The following is a 23,863-nucleotide window of genomic DNA, read 5'->3' as shown; positions in this document are numbered from 1 at the left end:
CCCCACACAGAAAGGAAGAAGGGAGAGTTCTGCTTCTGGTACAGCTACGTAAGCACCTACCAGATCAACCCTACACAGATAACTGCAAATTGTAAACACAGTACAAACATCAAGTGCCTAAAGACACCGAAGAGTGACCAAAAGAAGGCAAATATTAGAGGCAAGTCCGTACCTGGGAAAGAGCGGTACTGGGTGAATTTCTCATTTACAGCTTTTTCCAGAGGGTAGGTCCAGTTAGCACCACGGGGGTACCTAAACCCCCATATAAACCTCACAACCTTACCATCTTGAAGAACCAGAGGACAGAGTTCAGGGAGATCACAGATGTTGAAAAAAGGAATCTCAGAAAGAAGAGAGCCAAAGAAACAGAAACATAAAATCTAGGTACACAGGGCGCCTGGGTGGCTCAGCTGGTTAAGCGTCTGCCTTTGGCTCAGGTCATGATGCCAGGGTCCTGGGATGGAGCCCCACATTGGGCCCCCTGCTCAGTGGGGAGCCTGCTTCTCCCTCTCCCTCTGCCACTCCCCCTGCTTGTGCGTGCACTCTCTCTCTCTCTCTGCCAAATAAATAAATAAAATCTTTTTTTTTTAATGCTAAAAGAATTTCTTTGGACTGAAGGAAAATGATACTAAAGAGAAATTTAGATCTTCAGAAAGAATAAAGAGCACTGGAAATGTCTGGAAATACATTCATTAATTCAACAAATACTTAGTAAGTACCTAAAATAAACAATGTCGTTTAAGCAGTAAGTGTGTTTCCTTAATCTTGTACATAAATCATTATTAATTTATACTGTATTTTCAAGGGTGTTTTATCAGTTCTACATGTTCCAGCCCTAAGTCTCTTTACCTCCTCCTGTAGACTGAGTTTTCATGTTTCACAAAATTCATAGCTTCAAATCCTAACCCTCTATGTGACAGTATTAGGAGGTGCGCCTTTGAGAGGTGATTAAGTCATGTGGGTAGAGCCCTTAGGAATAGAGTTATTGCCCTTATAAAAGAGACCACAGAGAGCTGTGCCAAGAGCCCTTGCCTCTTCTGCCATGTGGGCACACAGCAAGATGGCTGCCTATAAACAACGAAACGTCCTCGTCAGACACTGAGTCTGCCAGCACCTTGATCTTGAAGTTTCCAGCCTCCAGAAATATGAGCAATAAATGACTGCTGTTTATAGGCCCCCAGTCTATGGTATTTCTGTTACAGCACACCAAATGGATTAAAACACCTTTATTAAATTGTACAGTTGAAAGTTTTATTCATTTTATGAAACCAAGAATATAAGTAAAAAGTAACACAGTAGGTACACACTGTTGAATACATACTTTTACTTACTGACTATAAAACCTAACAGGCTAGAAATATGGGCATCAATTGTGTTTCCTCTCTGTCCCATGCTCAGTTCCTCAATATGTCCTGTCATCTCTGTCTCCTAAATATATCTTGAATCCATCCACTTCTTTCAATCTTTATTGCCTCTACTCAAGCCATCATCATTTCTTACCTAGATTACTCAAGCCATCATCATCTTACCTAGTTTACTATTCCCCCCCAACAATCTATTTATTATTCTCACAAAAGACAAAAATTGGATCATGTCACAGTCCTTCATTGCCTCCCCACTGCACTTTGAATAAAAATCCCTTACACTTCGAATAAAAAATAAATTCCTTACTAAGCTTACAAGATGTGTGTGATCAGGCCCCTGCTTCCACAACGTCATTCAACCCAGTCTAATCTTAACTGCATCCGTTATATTTCAGCAATAGAGCCCCTCATTTCAATTCCTTGAACAAGCCAAGATCTTTTATACCTAAAGTTCTTTTATATACTATTCCTTCAAACTGCCTTAATCCCTCTACCCTGTCCATCCCCCTGTGCAGTAGACTAAATGACGGAATCCCCCTACAAATTCATATGCTGAAATCCTAATATGCAATGTGGTAATACTGGAGGTAAGGACAGATAGGAGGCAGGGCTTTTTGGAAGGTGATTGGGACATGAGGGTAGAGTCCCCACGAAGGGGATTAATGCCCTTATGAAGAAGTTGCCAGGAAGCTCTCTTGCCCTGTTTCCACCATGTAAGGATATAACAAAAAGCTGGCAGTCTAGAACCTAGAAGGCCCTCCCATCAGAACTCAATAATGCTGGCTTCCTAATCTCCGACTTACTGCCCCCAGAACTGTGAGACATAAATTTCTGTTGTTTATAAGCCATCCAATCTAGGGAACTTCACTAAAGTGGCCTGACCTAAGACACCCAGCTATTTACACAGCTGGCTCCCTCTAATCCCTCACATGTTTGTTTGTCACCATTTCAGAGTGCCTATCCTGACCACCTTGTCAAAAATAGGAATCCCCATTATTCTCTATGTTGCACAATTCTTCCCTTTATAACACTTGTCACAAATTCTTATTATGGTATTATTTTCTTTTGCTTTCCTTTCCTTTGCTTTTTATTGTCTGAGACCCCTTTAAGACCATAGCACTATGAAAACAGAGACCACATCTGCATGGCTTACCAGGATGCCCAATAGCTAATACAAGAATACTGAAAGTGTTTAATAATTATTTTATTAACTGAAAGCCAAAAATAGGCTCAAATAATCACACATCTCAAATATTGTTCCATTTTAATGATTTATTTAACATCCCAGTTTACCATTCTGGGGGAAAAAAGGTTTGAGGAGACTGACTTAACAAATAAAAACTCATGTAAAATTTTTATTAAAAATAAAGAGAACAGGGGCACCTGGGTGGCTCAGTCAGTTAAGCATCTGACTTCAGCTCAGGTCATGATCTCAGGGTCTGGGGATGGAGCCCCACATTGGACTCCCGGCTCACAGGGCATCCCCCTGCTTGTCCCTCTCTCTGTGTCCCTCCCCCTGCTCATGTTCTCTCTCACGTCCTTTCTCTCTCCCTCAAATAAATAAATAAATAAAATCTTAAAGAGAACAGGGGCAGCTGAACAGCTCAGCTGATTAAGTGTCTGGCTCTTGATTTCAGCTCAGGTCATCATGTCAGGGTTGTGGGATCAAGCCCTGTGTTGGACTCCACACTCAGCAGGGAGTCGGCTTGAAATTCTCTTTCCCCTCTCCCTCCATTCCCCCCTCTCGGTGCTCGCTGGGTTGCTCTCTTTCTCTCTCTCCCAAATAAATAAATAAATCTTTAAAAAATTAAAATAAAGAGAACATAAATATTTCCTTTACTGTCTCTGACAATCTGTGTTATTCAGAATTGGGATTTAAAAATCCTTAAAACTTATATAAATAAAAAAAACAAAAATAAATCACTGACAATCGCACAAACTAATTCACATCAGGAGCATAGCTTAAAATACAACTTGAGAATATTACCGATAATATTTAACAATTTCAATTAACAGGGGCGCCTGGGTGGCTCAGTCTGTTAAGCGTCTGCCTTTGGTTCAGGTCATGATCCCAGGGTGCTGGGATCGAGCCCCACGTGGAGCTCCCTGCTAAGGGAGGAGCCTGCTTTGCTTCTCCCTCTCCCTCTGCCCCCCACCCCCACTCATGCTGTCTTGCAGCATTGTGAAAATCCAATTTCCTATCAAGAAAGCAGCTGTCTAAGTGGTATAAGAATGTTCTTTAAAAAAACAGTAAACATCTAAATCCTAGACAAGGAGTACTCTCTGTCCCTAAAAACTAGTTGTAGAGGCTGTATTTGTGCTATTCTAAATAGAAATTTATTTCCTAATAATTGTTCTATCTTTACTTACTTTATTATCTCTACAGGAGAACCAGATGACAATGACTACATTACCTTTAAAAAAAAAGAGAGAGAGAGCTGTTTTTCTGCTTTCATTTTTTAACTTTTATTAAAAGCAATCTTTGATTCATCCATCCTGCCATGGAAGTTCTTAAAATAACATTCTGTGCAGTTTACTACTAACTATCCCAAGGGAAACTATTTTTACTAGTACCCAGGAACGTTTCGTCATTCTAAACTCAAACATCTGTAGCATTTGTAGTAAATTAAAATATGATACCATTTACGATCTATCAGATTGGCAAAAGTTTCACTGACAAGACCTAGAGCTGATAAGGGGATTTAAATAAAAACAAAGAACAGCATTCATATACCTTACCGGTAGAAGTGTAAATTGGCAAAATTTAGAGATCAATTAGTAATGTGTTTCAGAAGTTTAAAAAATGTGCAGGCTTTTGGGGTGCCTGGCTGGCTCAGTCAATTGAGCATGTAACTCTTGACCTCAGGTTTGTAAGTTCAAGCCCCATTTTGGGAACAGAGATTACTTTTAAAAAAATAAAATCTTTAAAAAAATAATAATTAAAAATAGAACTAAAATGTGCAGGCTTTTAAAACAAGATTTGCATTCCTAAAATTTTATTCAACAGACATAAGTAGTCGGGAAAGCTATAGAACCTTTACTGCAACACTGTTGGATAATACTGAAAAAATTAAATGACATATATCATTTGGGTATCTGACACTGGTAATGAGTTAAATAAATTATACTGTAGTCACATAGAGTCTAGTCATAATAGGCACAACCTATTTTTTCAAATGACAGTATATAGCTACTCAATATAGCATGTATATTTATTAGTATGGAAAAATAACCAAAACATAGTAATTGGGGGTGAAAGTCACAAAACAGCATGATAGTGTAAGCCAATATTTAAGAAACAAAACATTTTATGTGTGTATAGTACTCATGTATTTTTAAGTTGTACGTATACCAAAATATCCACAAAATTACATCTCAATGGTAGGACTTATTTGTTTTATATTGTCTGAATTTTTAAAATTAATTTAAATGAGCATCTACTATTTTTATTACAGAGGGAAAAAGGTGCTTTCATTTGGAAAAAAATTTATTTCCCAAACACCAAGGCTACTTTTAAATTTCCCCAAAATAAATCCTGCTACTTCTACAATAATATGAAGTTCTTCAGAAAAGCCATCTCTTTTGTACTTGAAGTAAAAGCTGTTTTCTCTGGCAGCAGTGACAAATTCGTGCTGTTTTGTTCATACTCTCTCTAGCCCTAGGGTAACCAAGAATACACAATGGCCATCTGGGTGGCTCCAGCTGCCTGGGGTCAGGAGTGCAGTCTATGATATATACAATACTAAAAACATAAATGGTCCCACACAGTCCCTTCAAGCCAACATTGCTTATTGAGATATAATTGGCATACGCATTGTATAAGTTTAAGGTATACAACATAGTGATTTCATACATTTATATTGCAATATGATTTTCATTGTTCATAAGCTAACACCTCTGTCACATCACATAATTACCACTTCCTGTGGTAGGAACAATTAAGATATACTCTAATAATAAGTTTAATGTTTATAATACAGTTTTGTTGTCTACCACTGCACTGTGTATTAGATCTTCAGGACTTATCTACTAGTTAAAAGTATATACATTTAAACATCTCTCTCATTCCTCCAAACCCTGGCCCCTGTTAACCACAATTTCACTCTTTTTGAGTTCAGGTTTTTTGAATTCCACCTATCAGAGACAGCATAGAGTACCTGTCTTTCCCTGACCTATCTCACTTAGCACAATGTGTCTGTGTGTCTGTGTGTCTGTACCATATCTTCCTTATCCACACATACACTGACTGACACTTAGGTTATTTCCATATCTTGGCTATTGTGCATATTCCTTTTTTCTTTTTTTTTTTTAAAGATTTTTATTTATTTGAGAGAGAGACAGATAGAGATAAGGAGAGAGAGCACATGAGGGGGGGAAGAAAGGGAGAAGCAGGCTTGCAGCTGAGCAAGGAGCCTGACATGGGGCTGGATCCCAGCACCCTGGGATCATGACGTGAGCCGAAGGCAGATGTTTAACGGACTGAGCCACCCAGGGGCCCCTGCCCATTTTTTAATTGGATTGCTTGCTTTTTTTGGTGTTAAGTTCTTTATATGTTTCTGATATTAACACCTTATTGGATATATCATTTGCAAATATCTCCTCCCATTCACTAAGCTGCCTTTTTGTTTTGTTGATAGTTTCCTTTGCTGTACAAAAACTTTTTATTTTGGTGTAGTCCAATAGTTTATTGTCACTTTTGCTTCCCTTGCCTAAGGAGACATACCCATAAATATGTTGCTAAGGTCAATGTCTAAGAGAATACTGCTCCTGTTTCCTTTTAGGAGTTTTTGGTTTAAGGTCTCACATTTAGGTCTTTAATCCATTTTGAGATTTTTATATAAGGTCTAAGAAAGTGGTCCAGTTTCATTCTTCTTCATGTAGCTGCCCAGTTTTCCTAACGCCATTTATTGAAGAGACTGTCTATTCCCCACTGTATAGTCTTGCCTCATTTGTTATACACTAATTGACCAAATAGGCATGGGTTTACTTCTGAGCTCTCTATCCTGTTCCAATGATCTATATGTTTATTTTTGTGCCAGTACCATACTGTTTTGATTATTACACCTTTGTAGTATAACTTGAAACCTGGGATGATATCTCCAGCTTTGTTGTTCTTTCTCAAGATTGCTTTGACTATCTGATAACTTTAGTGGTTCCATGAAAATTTTAGTATTATTTGTTCTCATTCTGTGAAAAATGCTGTTGGTATTTTGTTAGAAATTGCACTGAATCTGTAGATTGCTTTGGGCAGTATAAACATTTTAAGGATATTAATTCTCCTGATCCATGAGAATGCTGTACCTTTCCATTAGTTTGTGTTATCTTCAGTTTCTTTTATCAGTGTCTCATAGTTTTCAGAGTGTACATCTTTCACCTCTTTAACTAAATTTATTCCTATGTATTTACTATTTTTGGTGAAAATGTAAATTCGGTTGTTTTCTTAATTTCTCTTTCATTATTTCATTATGTGTATAGAAATGCAACAAATTTCTTGATTATTTTTGTATCCACAAATTTACTGTAATTCACTTATCATTTCTAATAGTTTTTTTCATGAAGTTTTAAGGGTTTTCTACTTAAGAGTATTATGTCATCTGCAAATTAGTGGGCAGTTTTACTTCTTCCATACCAATTTGGATGACTTTTCTCACTTTTTAATGTCTAATTGCTGCAGCTAGGAGTTCCAATACTATGCTGAATAAAAGTGGTGATAGAGGATACCCTGTCTTGTTCCTGATCTTAGAATAGAAGCTTTCCATTTTTCACCTTTGAGGTATGTTCCCTCTAAAACCCAATTTGTTGTGAGTTTTCATCATGAACAAATGTTGTATTTTATCAAATGCTTTTTCTGCATCTATTGAGATAATCATATGGATTGTTTTTTTTTTAAGATTTTATTTATTTGTCAGAGTGAGAGAAAGAGAGCACAAGCAGGGGGGGAGCATCAGGGAGAGGGAGAAGCAGGCTCCCCACTGAGCAGGGAGCCTGATGCAGGACTTGATCCCAGGACCCTGGGATCATGACCTGAGCTGAAGGCAGAAGCTTAACCGACTGAGCAACCCAGGCATCCCATCATATGGGGTTTTTTTAGAAGATTTATTTATTTTAGAGAGAAAGGGAGAGCTAACAAGAAAGCAGGGGGAGGGGCAGAGGGAGAGAGACGAATTAAGCAAACACCTGCCGAGCATGGAGTCCATCACGGTGCTCAATTTCATGACCTGGGCCAAAACCAAGAGTCAGATGCTCAACAGACTGAGCCACCCAAGCAGCCCCGTATGGTTTTTATCCTTCCTCTTGTGAATATACTGTATCAAATTGATTGATTTGTGAATACTGCACCATCCCTTGCACCAGAATAAATCCCACTTCATCATGCTAAAAGATTTTTATAATGTATGGTGAATTTGGTTTCTAATAATTTTTTGAGGATTTTTGCACCTATGTTCATCAGAAATGTTGGCCTCTAGTTCTCTTTTTTTGTAGTGTCATTATCTGGTTTTGAAATTAGGGTAATGTTGGCCTCATAGAATGAATTTGGAAGTTTTCCTTCCTCTTCTATTTTCTGGACCAGTTTGAGGAGAATAGGTAGTAAGTCTTCTTTAGGGGCACCTGCTGGCTCAGTTGGTGAAGCATGCAACTCTCAGTCTCAGAGTTGTGGGTCTGATCCCCACATTGGCTATAGAGATTTCTTAAAAAAATAAAATCTTAAAAAAAAAAAAAAAGAAGTCTTTAAATGGTTGGTAGAGTTCACCTGTAAAGCCATCTGATCCTGGACTTTCCTTTGTTGGAAGTTCTTTTACTACTGATTCAATGTCACTACTAGCAATCAATCTGTTCAGATCTTCTATTTCTTCCTGATTCAGATCTGGAAAATTGTATGCTAGGAATTTATCCATTTCTTCTAGATTGTCCAATTTGTAGGCACATCATTTTTCATAATATTCTCCTATAATTCTACGTATTTCTGTGGTGCCAGTTGTTATTTCTCCTCTTTCATTTCTGATTTTATCCATCTTTTTTCTTCATGAATCTAACTAAATTTTATCAACTTTATCTTCTCAAAGAAAAGATTGGTTTCATTGAACTTGTCTAATGCTTTTTAGTCTCTATTTCATTTATTTCCACTCTAGTCTTTATTATTTCCTTCCTTCTACTTGTTTTGGGGTTTTTTTCTTTTTTCTAGTTCCTTTAAATGGAAGGTTAAGTTGTTTCAGATTTTTTTTCTCATTTCTTAAGGTAGGCTTGTAGCACTATAAATTTTCCTCTTAGAACTGCTTTTGCTGCAACCCAAAGATTTTTGACCATTTGTTTACATTTTCATTTGTCTCCATGTATTTAATTTCCTTTTTGACTTTTTTTTTAAGATTTATTTATTTATTTGAGACAGAGATAGAGCAGGGGGTGGGGAGGAGCAGAGGGAGAGGGAGAGAATCTGAGTGCTCTGAGTGCAGAGCCTGATGTGGGGCTCAAACCCAGAACTCTGAGATCATGACCCAAGCTGAAATCAAGAGTTGGATACTTAACTGACTGAGCCACCCAGGTGCTGCTCCTCTTTGACTTCTTTGTTGACCCATTCACTGTTTAGTAGTGTATCATTTGGCCTCCATGTGTTTGTGTGTTTACAGGTTTTTTTCCTTGTAATTGATTTCTAGTTTCATACTACTGTGGTCAAAAAGATGCTTGACATGATTTTGATCTTCCTAAATTTTTTGAGACTTGTTTTGTAGCCTAACATGAGGTCTGTCCTGGAGAATGCTACACGTACACTTGAAAAGAACGTGTATTCTACTGTTTTGGAAGAGAATGCTCTGTATCTATCTGTTAGGTCCACCTGGTCTAATGTGTCATTCAAAGCCACTTTTTTCCTTAATTTTCTGTCTGGATGATCTATCCACTGATGTAAGTGGGGTGTTAAAGTCCCCTCCTATCATTGTATTATTGTCAATTTCCTGCTTTATGTCTCTTAATATATTTTATGAATTTAGATGCTCCTATGTTGGGTGCATAGATATTTACAATTGCTACATCCTCTTTTTCAACTGATCCCTTTATCACTATGTAGTGTCTTTGTCTCTTGCTACAGTATTTGTTTTAAAATCTATTTTGCCTGAGATTTAAAATCTACTGAGCCTGGGTGGCTCAGTCGTTAAGTGTCTGCCTTCGGCTCAGGTCACGATCCCAGGGTCCTGGGATCGAGCCCCGCATCAGGCTCCCTGCTCTAAGGGGGCGCCTGGGTGGCTCAGTCGTTAAGTATCTGCCTTCGGCTCAGGTCATGATCCCAGGGTCCTGGGATCGAGCCCCGCATCGGGCTCCCTGCTCGGAGGGAAGCCTGCTTCTCCCTCTCCCACTCCCCCGCTGGTGTTCCCTCTCTCATTGTGTCTCTCTCTGTCCAATAAATAAAATATTTTTTAAAAATAAATAAATAAAATAAAATCTATTTTGCCTGATATAAGCATTGCTGCTTTTTTTTTTCACTTCCATTTGCATGATATATGTTTTTCCATCCCTTCACTTTCTGTATGTGTCTTTCACTCTGAAATTAGTCTCTTGTAGGCAGCATATAGATAGATCCTCTTTTTTTATCCATTCAGTCACCCTATGTCTTTTGACTACAGCATGAATCCAATTACATTTAAAGTAATTACTTATAGACATGAACTTACTGACATTTTGTTAATTGTTCTCTGATTGTTTTTGTAGTTCTTCTCTGTTCCTTCTCTTGTTCCTTCTCTCATCTTGTGGTTTGATGGCTTTTTTTAGTGTTATGCTTGGATTCCATTCTCTTTATTTTGTTAAGTAAACCCTACCCTCAACGTGGGGCTCAAACTCATGACCCCAAGATCAAGAATCACATGCTCTACCAACTGAGCCTGCCAGGTGGCCCTCCATTCTCTTTATTTTTTGTGTATCTATTACAAGTTTTTGATTTGTGGTTACCATTTGGTTCATATATAACATTTTATGTGCACAGCATATTAAGCTGATGGTCACTTTCATTTGAACACTTAAAGCACTGAATTATTACTCTCTCTTCCATGTTTTATGTAGATGATGTCATATTTTACATCTTTTATTTTGTGTATCCCTTGGCTAATTTCTGTAGACCTAATTTATTTTACTACTTTTGTGTTTTAACCACCATACTGGCTTTACAAGTGATTTATCTGCTACCTTTAATATAGTTTGCTTTTACCTGTAAAATATTTTCCTTTCATTGTTTTATTACTTCTAGTTATGGCCCTTTCTTTTCACTTATAGAATTCCCTTTCACATCATATAAAGCTGGTTTAGTGGTGATAAACTTAACTTTTGTTTGCTTGGGAAACTCTTTATCTCTCTTTCTATTCTGAATGATAACCTTGCTGGGTAGAGTGTTCTTGGTTGTTGGTTTTTTCCTTTCAGCACTTTGACTCTATCAGTACTGAAGTTTCTGCTGAAAAATCAACTGATGGACTCATGGAGTTTCCCTTATATGTAACTGTTTTCTCTTGCTGCTTTTAAAATTCTTTTTTTTTTTTTTAATTCTCTCTTAGCATTTCTTTTTCACATTTTAATTATTATGTGTTCTTGATGTGGGTCTCCTTGAGTTCATCTTGATAGGGGTTCTCTATGCTTCCTGGACCTGAATGTCTGTTTCCTGCCCCAGAGTAGAGAAGTTCTCAGCTATTATTTCTTCAAGTAAGTCTTCTGCCCTCTTCCCTTTCTCTCCTCCTTCTGGGATCTCTATAACGTGAATGTTGTTATACTTTATGATGTCACAGAGTTCCCTTAACCTATTCTCATTTTTAATTTTTTTTTTTCCTTTTGCTATTCAACTTAATTGCTTTCCATTACTCTCTCTTCCAGGTTGCTGGTCCATTTTTCTACATCCTCTAATTGCTATTGATTCCCTCCAGTGTATTCTTTATTTCAGTTAATGAATTCTTCAGCTCTGACAGGTTCTTTTTTCTATTTTCTCTCTTTATTGAGGTTCTCACTGAGTTCATCCACTCTTTCCTCAAGTCCAGTGAGTATCTTTATACCTATTACTTTAAATTCTTTATCATGAATATTGTTTATCTCCATGTCATTCAGCTCTTTTACTGTGATTTTGTTTTGTTTTTTCATTTGGTACATATTCCTCTGTCTTCTCATATTGTCTAACTCTCTCCATTTGTTTCTACATATTAGTAGGCCAGCTACCTCTCCTTATATTGAAAGTAGCGGCCTTGTGTAGAAGAGGTCCTTTGGTGCCTTATAGCACCTGAACCAGAACCAGACACTCGAGAAGTGACCCCTCTGTGGGCTGCATGCACCTTCCTATCGTGGCTGAACCACAATTACCTTCAGCCCGGCTGCAACGATGCTTTTTGCCTGCCGTGGATGCACTGGTCAGGGCTTGCTCCCTGCATTGTTAAGAGGCATGTGTGGGCCGACCATGGGCTCAGTAGTGGAGAGGGCTAGTACTCAGCCTAGCTGTCAGCAATTAACCGCTATGCCAAAGCTGCAGGTACACTGAAGGAAAGGGCTTGCTTTGTGTCCAGTCAGCTAAGCCTAGCTGCAGGAACTACAGACATGCTACTGTGTGGGATTATCAACCCACCCTTGCCAGGAGTCACTCTGGATTGGCTACAGTCCCAGCCATGACTGCCTGCCAGGTGTGGAAGGGCAGGAGCTACTCTGGAAGGATGCCTCCCAAGGAGGGTGGGTTGGATCCTATGCCCATTTTTTTAATTGGACTGTTTGACTTTTTGTTATCGAGTTGTATGCATTCTTTATAAATTCTGAATATTAACCACTTATCCAATACATGGTTTGCAAATATTTTCTCCCACTTCATAGGTTGCCTTTTCATTTTATTATTTCTTTCAACATGCAGAAGCTTTTAAGTTGGATATAGCCCCAACTGTTGGTTTTTCTTTTGTTGTTTGTGCTTTTGGTATCATATCATATCCAAAAAAATAATTGTCAATACCAATGTTGAGGAGCTTCTTCCCTGGGTTTTCCTTCTATGAGTCTTATGGTATCAGGTCATATATTTAAGTCTTTATCCATTTTGAGGTAACTTCTGTAAGTGGTATAGGAGAGGGGTCCAATTTGTTGGGGGGGGTTGTGGGGTTTTGTTTTGTTTAGCTTTTTGTGGGTTTGTTTTTTTTTTTTTTTTTTTGGTTTTTTGCATGTGGTTATCCAGTTTTCCCAACACCATTTGTTGAAGAGACTATCCTTTTGCAACCGAATGTTCTTGGCTCCCTTATCAAATATTAGTTCATTGTATTTGCAGAGGTTTAATTCTGGGCTCTCTATTCTATTCCATCAGTCTATGTGTCTATTTTTATGTCAGTACAATAACATTTCATTACAATAGCTTTATAATATAGTTTGAGGTAAAGAAGTATGATACCTCCACTTTTGTTTTTCTGTCACATGATTACTTGATTACATGGGGTCTTTGTCGTTCCATATAATTTTCATGATTGTTTTTTGTTTTGTCTATTTCTTTGAAAAATGTCATTGGAGTTTTGATAAGAATTTTGCTGAACCTATAGATAGCTTTGAGTAGCATGAACATTTTAACAATATTAAGTCATCCAATCCATGAACACAAGATGTTCTTCAATTTGTTTGTGTCTTCTTTGATTTCTTTCAACAAAGTTTTGAAGTTTTCATTGTATAGATCTTTCAATTCCTTGGTCAAATTTATTCCTAGGTATTTCATTATTTTTTATGATGTTGTGAATGGAATAGTTTATTTTTCAGATGCTTCATTGTTAGTGTCTAGAAATGCAACAGATTTCTGTTCTCGTATCCAACAACTTTATTGAATTCACTGATTACCTCTAAGAGTTTTTTAGTTGTGTCTTTGGTATTTTCAAAGTAAAGGATCATATTATCTGCAAATAATGATATTTTACATCTTGCTTTCCAATTTGGATGCCTTTCATTTCTTTGTCTTGCCCGACTACTCTAGCTAGGACCTCCAGTATTATGTTCAATGCCAGCTGTTAAAAAAGGGCCTCCTTGTCTTCTTCCTGATCTTAGAGGAAGCACTTTTTATTTTTCTCCATTGAGTAAATGTCAGCTAGGGGTTTGTTATAAATGGCCTTTATTGGGGCAGCTGGATGGCTCAGTCGTTAAGCATCTGCCTTCAGCTCAGGTCATGATCCCAGGGTCCTGGGATCAAGCCCCACACTGGGCTCCCTGCTTAGCGGGAAGCCTGCTTCTCCCTCTCTCCCACTCCCCCTGTTTATGTCCCTCTCTTGCTGTCTCTCACTCTGTCAAATAAGTAAACAAAATCTTTTTTTAAAAAAATGGACTTCATTATGTTGAGGTATACGTCTTCTATACCCAACCCGTCCAGAGGTGGGTTTTTTTGTTTTGTTCTGTTTTTTGTTTTTTTAAGTAAGCTCTATGCCCAATGTGTGGCTTTAACTCACAACCCAGAGATCAAGAGCTGCATGTTCCACCGACTGAGCCAGCCAGGTTCCCTGCTGAGGGTTTTTTATCATGAAAGGATGTTTATATTGTCAAATGCCTTTTCTGCATCTATTGAGGTGATCATAGGATTTTATCTTTCATTTTATTAATGTGATGTATCACATTTATTGACTTGCATATGTTAAATCTCAGACAATATTTTTAAGACAATATTTTTGTCAGTATTTTCAATCAAAGGAGATAAATGGGTATGTAATACTTATTTTTAATTCTGATTTTCATATCTGTTTACTATGTCTTCTCTTTAAAAGCCTCATCTTAATGCATCTTGAGCTCTTTCGTTATCCCTTTTAGAGTAATTACCTTGCTATTCTCTCCATTTTTAACATATTTTGACAGGACTTCTTCACATATGTGATAAGCAATATGTTCTAATCTTTATCACAAATGTACAGAAAGAGCTACTTTACCTTTATATTAAAGCATAAGACCTAGGCAGCCAAGCCCCCCTCAAAGAAAAAATTATTTCTATTGCCAGATCATTGTTCAGATGTTCTTATTCAGCATAAACTCTTTAAAAAAGAGAGAGAGAGAGAGAGAGAGCGTGCGCATAAGCAGGGGGAGTGGCAGACAGAGAGAGAGGGAGAAGCAAGCCTCCCACTGAGCAGGGAGCCCAATGTAGGGCTCAATCCCAGGACCCTAGGATCATGACCTGAGCCGAAGACAGATGCTTAACCAACTGAGCCACCCAGGTGACCCTATTCTGAGTAATCTTTACCTCATAATCTTATCTCTACCACTGATATTTAAGATTCTCTACACTAAAAAGTATCCATTTATTGTTCTTTTAACCTGTTGGTATAACCCCTAGCCAAAAAAAGGAAAAAAAGTGCTCAAAACTGCTATATTATTTTAAACAACCTATGATACTTCTCCAAGGCAGGCAGGGAAGGAAGGAAGGAAGGAAGGAAGGAAGGAAGGAAGGAAGGAAGGAAGGAAGGAAGGAAGGAAGAGAAAAGAAAAGAAAAGAAAAAAGAAAAGAAAAACTATGATAAGTATTGCAGCCAAGGAGATGAACCAGATCTCCTTTTAAGAAAGAATTTAGGATCATGCTGCAGAGAGGGTAATTAGTTGTTAGAGCCTTTAGGTTCTGCCTCAACTTTCCAGCCAAAACCACAATCTTCCCAGGCATATCCCAACCAATGACTGTGCATGGTTAAGGTATTAGGACCTGGTTATCTCTGCACAACATGAGACTCCTCTAAAAAGCAATCTTTGCTCTAGAGCTCCCCATTGTGTTAGCTAAGATGTCTCAGATCTACATCATGGTGAGGAGACTCTCCTGGCCTTATCCTGCCTCCTTTAATTTTTCACAGGCATTGTTCTCCAATATATCTATATGTATCTTGTACTAACTCCAACTCAGCATCCTCTTCCCAAAGGACCCAACAGACACAATTATTTAATACTGACATAGGGCTATTATTCACCAAAGATCCAGAAATAAAACTATAATTTTAACATCTCAATACAAACATCTATTTCTCTCATTTATATACCCCCTTGGATTCTTCCATGGATACTCACAGGATGAGAGTTAGAAAATATTGCTTTAGAACAATATGAAAACAACTGACATTCTTTATAGGTTAAAGGGTTTATTTTTTGTATCAAAATAAAGAATGAACCTTCAGTGGGAAAAAAGATAGATATTAAGATATTAAAAACAGATATGCAGAAGAATTTTCATGTTTTATTTGGAAAGTTGGTTGATCGTTCTTTTTACCCCCATTTTGATTCTGTAAATGTTTTACTCTGACACCAAGGATGTATTTTTTTCTGAGCCAATTCCACTAAGGCAATGTCCTAGCTCGATTAATTTTCTGTACATAAATTTTACAAATTTTTTTAAAGTAGGCTCCATGCACAGTGTGGAGCCCAACGCAGAGCTTGAACTCAGAACCCTGAGATCAAAACCTGAGCTGAGAACAAGAGTCAAGAGTCAAACACTAAATCAACTGAGCCACCCAGGCCCCAAAATCATTTCTTTAAAAAAAAAAAAAAAGTTTATTTGCTGAATTGCTAGAGCAATTCCTCAATATGTACATTCTATAATAACAATTTTTGTTTAATATTCATATCAAATTTTTAAAAATATTAGCATCTATGATTATGAATTTTGGGGGGCTCAATTTCTGCCATAATGAGTTTCATTTTCCTAACCAATTCTGTTTCTCCCAGGTCATATTTAAAGATCTAAATTTAGTCTGGAGCAAGAGGATTTTGTTACTACCAGATTAATCTATAACAACATCTTCCATGTACAGTTATGGCTGGTAGATTTTATTTGTGTTACTTCAAATGATGGGAACAAAATTCTTTGTAATCAAAAGCCCATATTTCAAAATTATTTTTCTTCACATTGAGGTCACAAGTCAAATGTCATCTTTTCAAATGAATTATCCTTTATCCCTGTGATAACAAGGATGTAAGTATTCAAATCAAAAAAAAGAAAGAAAAAAAAAAACCACTGGAGACAAGTCTGGTGGGTTAGCTGGACAAAAAGAAAATCGGTGTGGCTGTAGAGTGTGGTAAAGAACAGAAAGTGGTACAGTATCTCTTAAATACCTCAGTTCAGATGTGACACACCAATCTGCTCATATTTTATTGATTAAAGTTAGTCAATGGCCCTCCTTGTATACAAGGAAGGCTACAAAGGCAACATTTCTGTGTGCCAAGGAAGGAAAAACATGTATGGGTGAACACTTATGGCTTCTATTACAAATACCTATCTTAGAGTAACTATAAAGATTACAAGGAGATAGTATCAAGTTCTTAGCTCACTGCCAACATTTGTGACTATCCAGTAAATGACAACTAATATTTATGTTTTGTTTTTTATGAATATACACTAATTATATGTCCTTTTTCAGGTAATCATGAACATTTTTTAAAAGCCATTTAAGAACCTTAACCATCACTAACAGCAAGTATATAGTTACACGAACTTCTTGCCTTTTGTGAAAACTAAGAAAATATTTTCATATCAACTATCTTTCTAACACGTCTCTAGTTCTTCACAATTCTTTGGTAACCATCACTGACCACACTCCAGGACAATCATTGACAATACCCTAGAATTTTATTAATCCATGAAAGGAAACCTGAATCATAACTACATCTAGATATTCACCACCCAACATGAGTATCAATAATCTTCTTAAGAAGTATGATCCTCTGGGGCGCCTGGGTGGCACAGCGGTTAAGCATCTGCCTTCGGCTCAGGGCGTGATCCCAGCATTACGGGATCGAGCCCCACGTCAGGCTCCTCCACTATGAGCCTGCTTCTTCCTCTCCCACTCCCCCTGCTTGTGTTCCCTCTCTCGCCGGCTGTCTCTATCTCTGTCGAATAAATAAATAAAGTCTTAAAAAAAAAAAAAAGTATGATCCTCTGGGGCGCCTGGGTGGCGCAGTTGTTAAGCGTCTGCCTTCGGTTCAGGGCGTGATCCCGGAGTCCTGGGATCGAGCCCCACATCAGGCTCCTCCACTGGGAGCCTGCTTCTTCCTCTCCCACTCCCCCTGCCTGTGTTCCCTCTCTCACTGGCGTGCTCTCTCCCTCTCTGTCAAATAAAAAAATAAAATCTTAAAAAAAAAAAAAAGTATGATCCTCATATGACCAGAAAAGGTACAAAAGAAAGAATAAAAATAACCATGAACATTTTTTTAAATGTTCAAATTAAGCAGTGTGACTTTCACTTCCATTAATGTGAATTCAGTTATTCAGACCAACTTTTCTCATGCAAACAATTAGAAAAGCTGAACAGAACATGAAAATCATCTGATTATAGGCATTAATTAAAGAGTCACCAAGACAGGAAAAAAAATTATGGGAAACAGATCCAGAAGGACAAGGAAACCAAGAGATAAGAGCTGTATTTTGGGCCACTTTTCCCCTAGTGCATCTCTGCAAATCTAGTTAAAGATTTAGAAAATAAGCAGGGCTTTTGACAGGCACATAATATAAAGAACAAAAACTAGAGTCCAGGGTCCACCAAGAAAAGGTGTATAGTTAAATACCATGTGTTTGGAATCCACACCCTGAAGGGCTACTCCCAAGAAAGCCTAAAATGAACTACCTTTGGGATTACAGCCTAGCCTCAAATCATCTCAGTACTTAAAACTGCATTAAGGTGATACAGAATCACTAGTGCCCCTAGTCACCTGCCAGAAGCAAGCATAAATCTTTATACTTAAACCTTAAGCTATTTCTATAACTTTTCTATTTATAATATCCAATACTCAATCAAATATGAGTAGACATAAAAGGCAAGTGTGTGTGTGTGTGTGTGTGTGTGTGTGTGTGTTTTAAGCTACAATAGATTCCCCCACAGGGATCCAGAAAATAGAGTTATCAGAAACAGACTGCAAGGGGCACCTGGGTGGCTCAGTCAGTTAAGTGTCTGACTCTTGATCTCAGCTTAGGTCTTGATCTCAAAATTGTGAGTTCAAGTCCCACATTGGGCTCTATGCTGGGCGTGGAACCTATTTAAAAAAAGAAAGAAAGAAAAGTAAGAAAGTAAGAAAGAAAGAAAGGCTGCAAAATACCCATGACTTATGCCCATGCATACACTTATACAAGAATGTTCCTAGAAGCTTTATTTATAATAGCCAAAAACTAGAAATAACCTAAATTCCTTCAATAGATAAATGGATCAACTGAAATATATCCATGCAACAGAACACAACTCAGCAATAAAAAGAAACTGTTTAATACACACAGCCACATGGATGAATCTCAAAATAATCATGCTACGTGAAAGAAGCCCCCCCAAAAGCACATGCTGTACATTTATATAAATTTCCCAAAATACAAGTAATCTGCAGTGACAGAAAGCAGATCAGTGGTTACTCGGGGATAGGGAATAGTAGGGGGGAAGAGAATAGGAGGCAAGGATTATGAAGAAACTTACAGGAGTAGGGAATATGTTCATTATGTTGATTGTGGTGATGATTTTACCAGCATAAACATATTAAAACTCATCACATTGTACATTTTAAAGATGTGCAGTTTATTTTACATCAATTATATCTCAATAAGCCCCCAAAAATGGTAAATATGTTCAAGGAAATAAAAAGCAAAAGTGACAAAATCATCAAAGAACCTGAGCCAATTTTTTTTTTTTTAAGATTGTATTTATTTGTCAGAGAGAGAGAGCATAAGCACGGGGAGTGGCAGGCAGAGAGAGAAGCAGGCTCCCCACGGAGCAAGGAGCGATACAGTCCTCGATTCCAGGACCCTGGGATCATGACCTGAGCCAAAGGCAGATGCTTAATTGACTGAGCCACCAAGGCATTCCAAACTTGAACTATTTTTTACAAAAGAACCAAATAAATAATCGAAAACTGGAGAATACAATTAATTCCATGGGTGGGATTAACAGCAGCTCAGAGTACAGGTTAGAAGAAAATATGCAGAATAAAATACAAAGAGACAAAAGGATAAAAAAGAACAAAAGCAAAAGGAATGGAGCAAGAGACAGAGGGGGATACACAGGGAAAGTGAAAAGTTCCAAAAGGAGAAAGAAAACAGGACAGAAGCCCATCATTATCATTATCAAAGTGATAATGGCTTAAAATTTTTGAAAACTGATTTAAAACATCATGATAAAGATTCAAGAAGCCCTATGAAACTAAATAAGTACAAAGAAAATCATACTGTGTTCAAAGACAAAGACAAAGGAAAAAAATGCTTAAAGCAGCCAGAGGAAGGAAATCAGATTACCTTCATTGAAAAAAAAAAAAAAAAGTAGACTGTCAGCTACCTCCCATTAAAAAACTAGAAGCCAAAACACAATGGAAACACATCATCAAACTGCTCAATGGCAGTAACTGCCGACATAAAGTTCTATTCCCTACAAAAATACCTTTCAAGCATAAATGTGAAATAAACACACTTTCGAACAAAAACAGAATTCTCAGAATTCCCACAGAGAAAACTCAGCATAATTACTTTGAGACTCTTTCATGTGGTTGTGAATATCAATAATGTGTTCCTTTTTATTGCTTAGTAGTATTCGACTATATGGATACACCTTAATTTGTTTATACATTCATCTGTTGATGGGCATCTGGGCTGTTCCCACTTTCAGGCTATTTTAAGTAAATCAGACAGAAGAAAAATTATGCCAAATTGAATCCTTGCAGAAGCAGGAAACGAAAAAAAAAATATAAGTAAATCTAAATGAATATTGACTGTTCTACAGGGTTTAAGTTTTATTTTTTATTTTTTTTTTAAAGATTTATTTATTTATTTGACAGCCAGAGAGCACAAGCAGGGAGAACAGCAGGCAGAGGGAAAGAGAGAAGCAGGCTCCCTACTGAGCTGAGAGCTCAACAGGGAGCTTGATCCCAGGACCCTGGGATCATGACCTGAACCAAAAGCAGATGCTTAACCAACTGAGCCACCCAGGTGCCCCTGACATCTCATTTTAATGATGCAAACAAATCTTGCAAATAATTAACATGCAAGAAATTCTGAAATTTTAAGGTGATATTGTGGAAACTTGATAGGGTATTAAACTCAATAAGCAAATAAAATTACCTGAAGTTCTTTCTTTCCGTTTCAAAAGTTTTAAAATAAAGGAGAGGTGCTAGCAAAGAAACAATGATTAGCCATGCAACCACAAAGATGAAAGGCAGCTGGATAAATTTAGCTGAGTCAGCTCACCTCAGAACACTAAATCCTAAACTATCACGAGGGATGACTAGAAGCTACCTGATTTGCACGTCAGAACTCTCAACAAGCTCTGCAGCTGGCAGTACCAGATACGTCTAGAAATGAAATGTGAGTAGAACTGTTTAAATGTCTAGTTAAGAAGCAGTTAGATCCCCAGATACTCTCCCTTCTCTATGTACCTGGGTGACTGTACTTGCTCCATCCCAGCAGAAGAGTTGAGATTTACTTGGGGGGGGGGGGGAGTTTTAAAAGATAATAACTAGCCTATGGGAATACTTAGCATTTGAGAGCAGGAACATCAAACTGAAAAGAGAGGGAGCTGTGTAAAAGTTTACATAGTGAATTCTGCAATCTCAAATCTTCCTCTTCCCCACTCCCCAAATCCTGGCAACCAAATCTATACCTCCCAGCAGGAAATGGAAAGATCTTTCTCTGGGAAATCTGACAAACAAAAGGTAAAAAAATAAAAAACAAGGGAAGTTATCAAACCAATCCCAGCAAGATCACCCATTTTTAATCAATGGTGAAGCCAATAGTCCAAAACCTCACAATGACTACAAGATTAGGAGAAAGCTAAAGAAAGCCTCTAACATGGAAGATTAAAACTAAAACAAAGGTGGGGGGGGGCTCGAAGAAAAAGACGTATTCAAGGAAACAAAAGCATTTTTTAAAATCAGTAATATCTTGGGGCGCCTGGGAGGCACAGCGGTTAAGCGTCTGCCTTCGGCTCAGGGCGTGATCCTGGCGTTACGGGATCGAGCCCCACATCGGGCTCCTCCGCTATGAGCCTGCTTCTTCCTCTCCCACTCCCCCTCTCGCTGGCTGTCTCTATCTCTGTCAGATAAATAAATAAAATCTTTTAAAAATAAATAAATAAAAATAATAAAATCAGTAATATCTTTAGAGACATAAGAGAAAATATTGCAACCATAAAAAACAAGAACCAAAATGTTATGAAAAGGAATATTGAGATACAAAAATAGCTGCTGAAATATTTTTAATGACAGTACAAGTGAAAAGTAATTGGAAAAAGGGAAGAAACTAACAGTAAAAAGAATAATAACAACAACAAAAACCAGGGACACCTGGGTGGCTCAGTTGGTTAAGCATCTACCTTTGGCTCAAGTCATGATCCCAGAGGTCCTGGTATCAAGCCCCGCATCGGGCTCCCTGCTTAGCGGGAGCCTGCTTCTCCCTCTCCCTCTGCCCCTCACCCCTGCTCATATTCTCAATCTTGCTTGTGCAAGCACACACGTGAGCTCTCTGTCAAGTAAATAAATAAAATCTTAAAAAACAAAAACCAAAGAGATGAGAACAGGACTTCCAAAAAGAGAAGATAAACAGTGGAGAATGGAAGGACTTAAGTACACAAGCTACCAGCTTGTAAGAGCCTACTGAAGGTCTAGCATAATGAATACAAAAAGACCCACTAAAAGGCAAGAAGTTTCAGAAAAGAGGAACACATATAAGATCCCAAAAGCTCTGTGGGAGGGGAAAAAACACCACACAAAAGACTAGGCATCAGAGTAGCACTAGACCCTCCCCTATCCTGAAATCGAAAAAACAATGGATCAATAACTTCAAACTTCTGAGGGAAAAATATTTCTAGTTAATCCAAATTATCAACCAAGAATAAAAACATTTCAGACATGCAAAGCCTCAGTAATATTACTTCCTTTGTACCCTCCCTTACTCAAGATGCCACTGGATGATATGCTTCAACAAAATTAAGAAAACAAATAGAAGGTGAGATCCAAGAATAAAGAGATCTAACACAAGGAAGAGAGAAAAAGGGAATCCTCAGAATGATGGGGAATATAAATTCCGGGATATCAGTGGTGCGTCCGGCAAAACAATCAATATAGATTTAAGCATCGCCAAAGGCCCAAGGAGAGAGATCTTCAAGAAGATAAAGCTAGTGGAGAGATTTTAGATAACTGGCAGAATTAGTTGAGTTTGAACTACTGATAAGCGATAGAAAACTAAGCAAACAAACAACAAAAGATTAAGCTCATTCACACAGGCAAAATGAGAAAGCACTGAATACTGACTTCACCAAAACTACAATGTAACAAGACAATGGGAAGATGCCAGGTGAATGGGAAGTGTGTCTGAGCAGGCAAATGAAATAGGTTAGGTGAAAGTCAATCCCCATTTTTATGACAAGAAATCAAGAAATACAGTTAAATATTTTTAACCAAAAAAATAGTACTAAGATTTATTTACAGACATGGAGGTATATTAGTTAGGGTTAGGTTGGGCTGCAGGAGACCAGAAACCTCAAGAGCTTAAAATGGAAATTTCTTACTCTTCCACATAAATGAAGTAATTCTAGGTCTGGTATGGAGAATCCATCATTATGATTATTCTTTCATTCTACAATCTACAATCTTTAATATATAGCTTTTACTTCCCAGTCCACAATGGCGGCTCAAGTTCCAACTATAACATCCACCTTTTTTTTTTTTTTTAAGATTTTACTCATTTATTTGTCGGTGAGAGGGAGAGAGAGAAAGAATGACCAAAAGCAGGGGGAGTGGCAGGCAGAGGGAGAAGAAGGCTCCCCGATGAGCAAGGAGCCGGACGAGGGACTCAATCCCAGCACCTTGGGATCATGACCTGAGCCTAAGGCAGATGCTTTAACCGACTGAGCCACCCATGTGTCCCTAACATCCACCTTCCAACCAGCAGGAAAGAAGATTAATGAATGCCCTGCTCCTTACTCATACCTCCCAGAAGTCACATGTGATTTACTGTTCAGTACTTAGTCATTATCACTACAACTAGCTACAAGAAGACTGCAGCATGTCTATATTCCAGGTAGCAATGTACGCAGATTTCTGAGGATGGGGGACAACTAGCAGCCTCTGCCACAAGCAGTAAATATCAAAGGAATCAGCTTTAGAAGTTTCCAGAGTTGCCTCTGGGGATGAGAAAAACAAAAGGGGGTGACAGAGTAGTGAGGAACAATACTGGGTTTTATAGACCTATTTGATTTTAAGCTAGATGAATATATAACTTGATTTTTAAACATTTTTAAAGAATTATGGGAAAAAGAAAGTAGAAACAGAGCCACAACTTCTGTTTCTGAAAACTTGTCTTTTTTTTCTTTTCAGGGGGTACAATAGATAGAGGTAAGAACTGTATAAAATCAAAAAAGTAAGCCCTGTCAGTACAGTAGTGCCCAGTCTTTAAGGCATGATTTTAACTGCTCAGAATATTTTTTTTTTCTTTTTTTTTGGGGGGGGGGGGGGGCAACACAGGCTCAGGGCAGGCCTGGCAGACAGTGGAAAGGAGGGCGAGTCAGAATGTGTTCAGCTAGACACCAGGGCTCCACAGCGGCTGCGGA

At 37.9% G+C, this 23,863-nt stretch overlaps 1 protein-coding gene across 10 annotated transcripts in view; it reads right to left on the bottom strand.

Moving 5' to 3' along the window:
• Window positions 1–23,863, bottom strand: part of SBF2 (SET binding factor 2) — a 460,355-nt gene that overhangs the window by 396,623 nt on the left and 39,869 nt on the right. The window lies entirely within an intron of this gene.

This window comes from Ursus americanus, chromosome 16, assembly GCF_024610735.1.
Source record: "Ursus americanus isolate L20-20 chromosome 16, mUrsAme1.1.p, whole genome shotgun sequence".
In the NCBI taxonomy this organism is placed as follows: domain Eukaryota; kingdom Metazoa; phylum Chordata; class Mammalia; order Carnivora; family Ursidae; genus Ursus; species Ursus americanus.
Note: the sequence above shows the minus strand (reverse complement) of the source record. Positions and strands in the feature narration are given on the sequence as shown.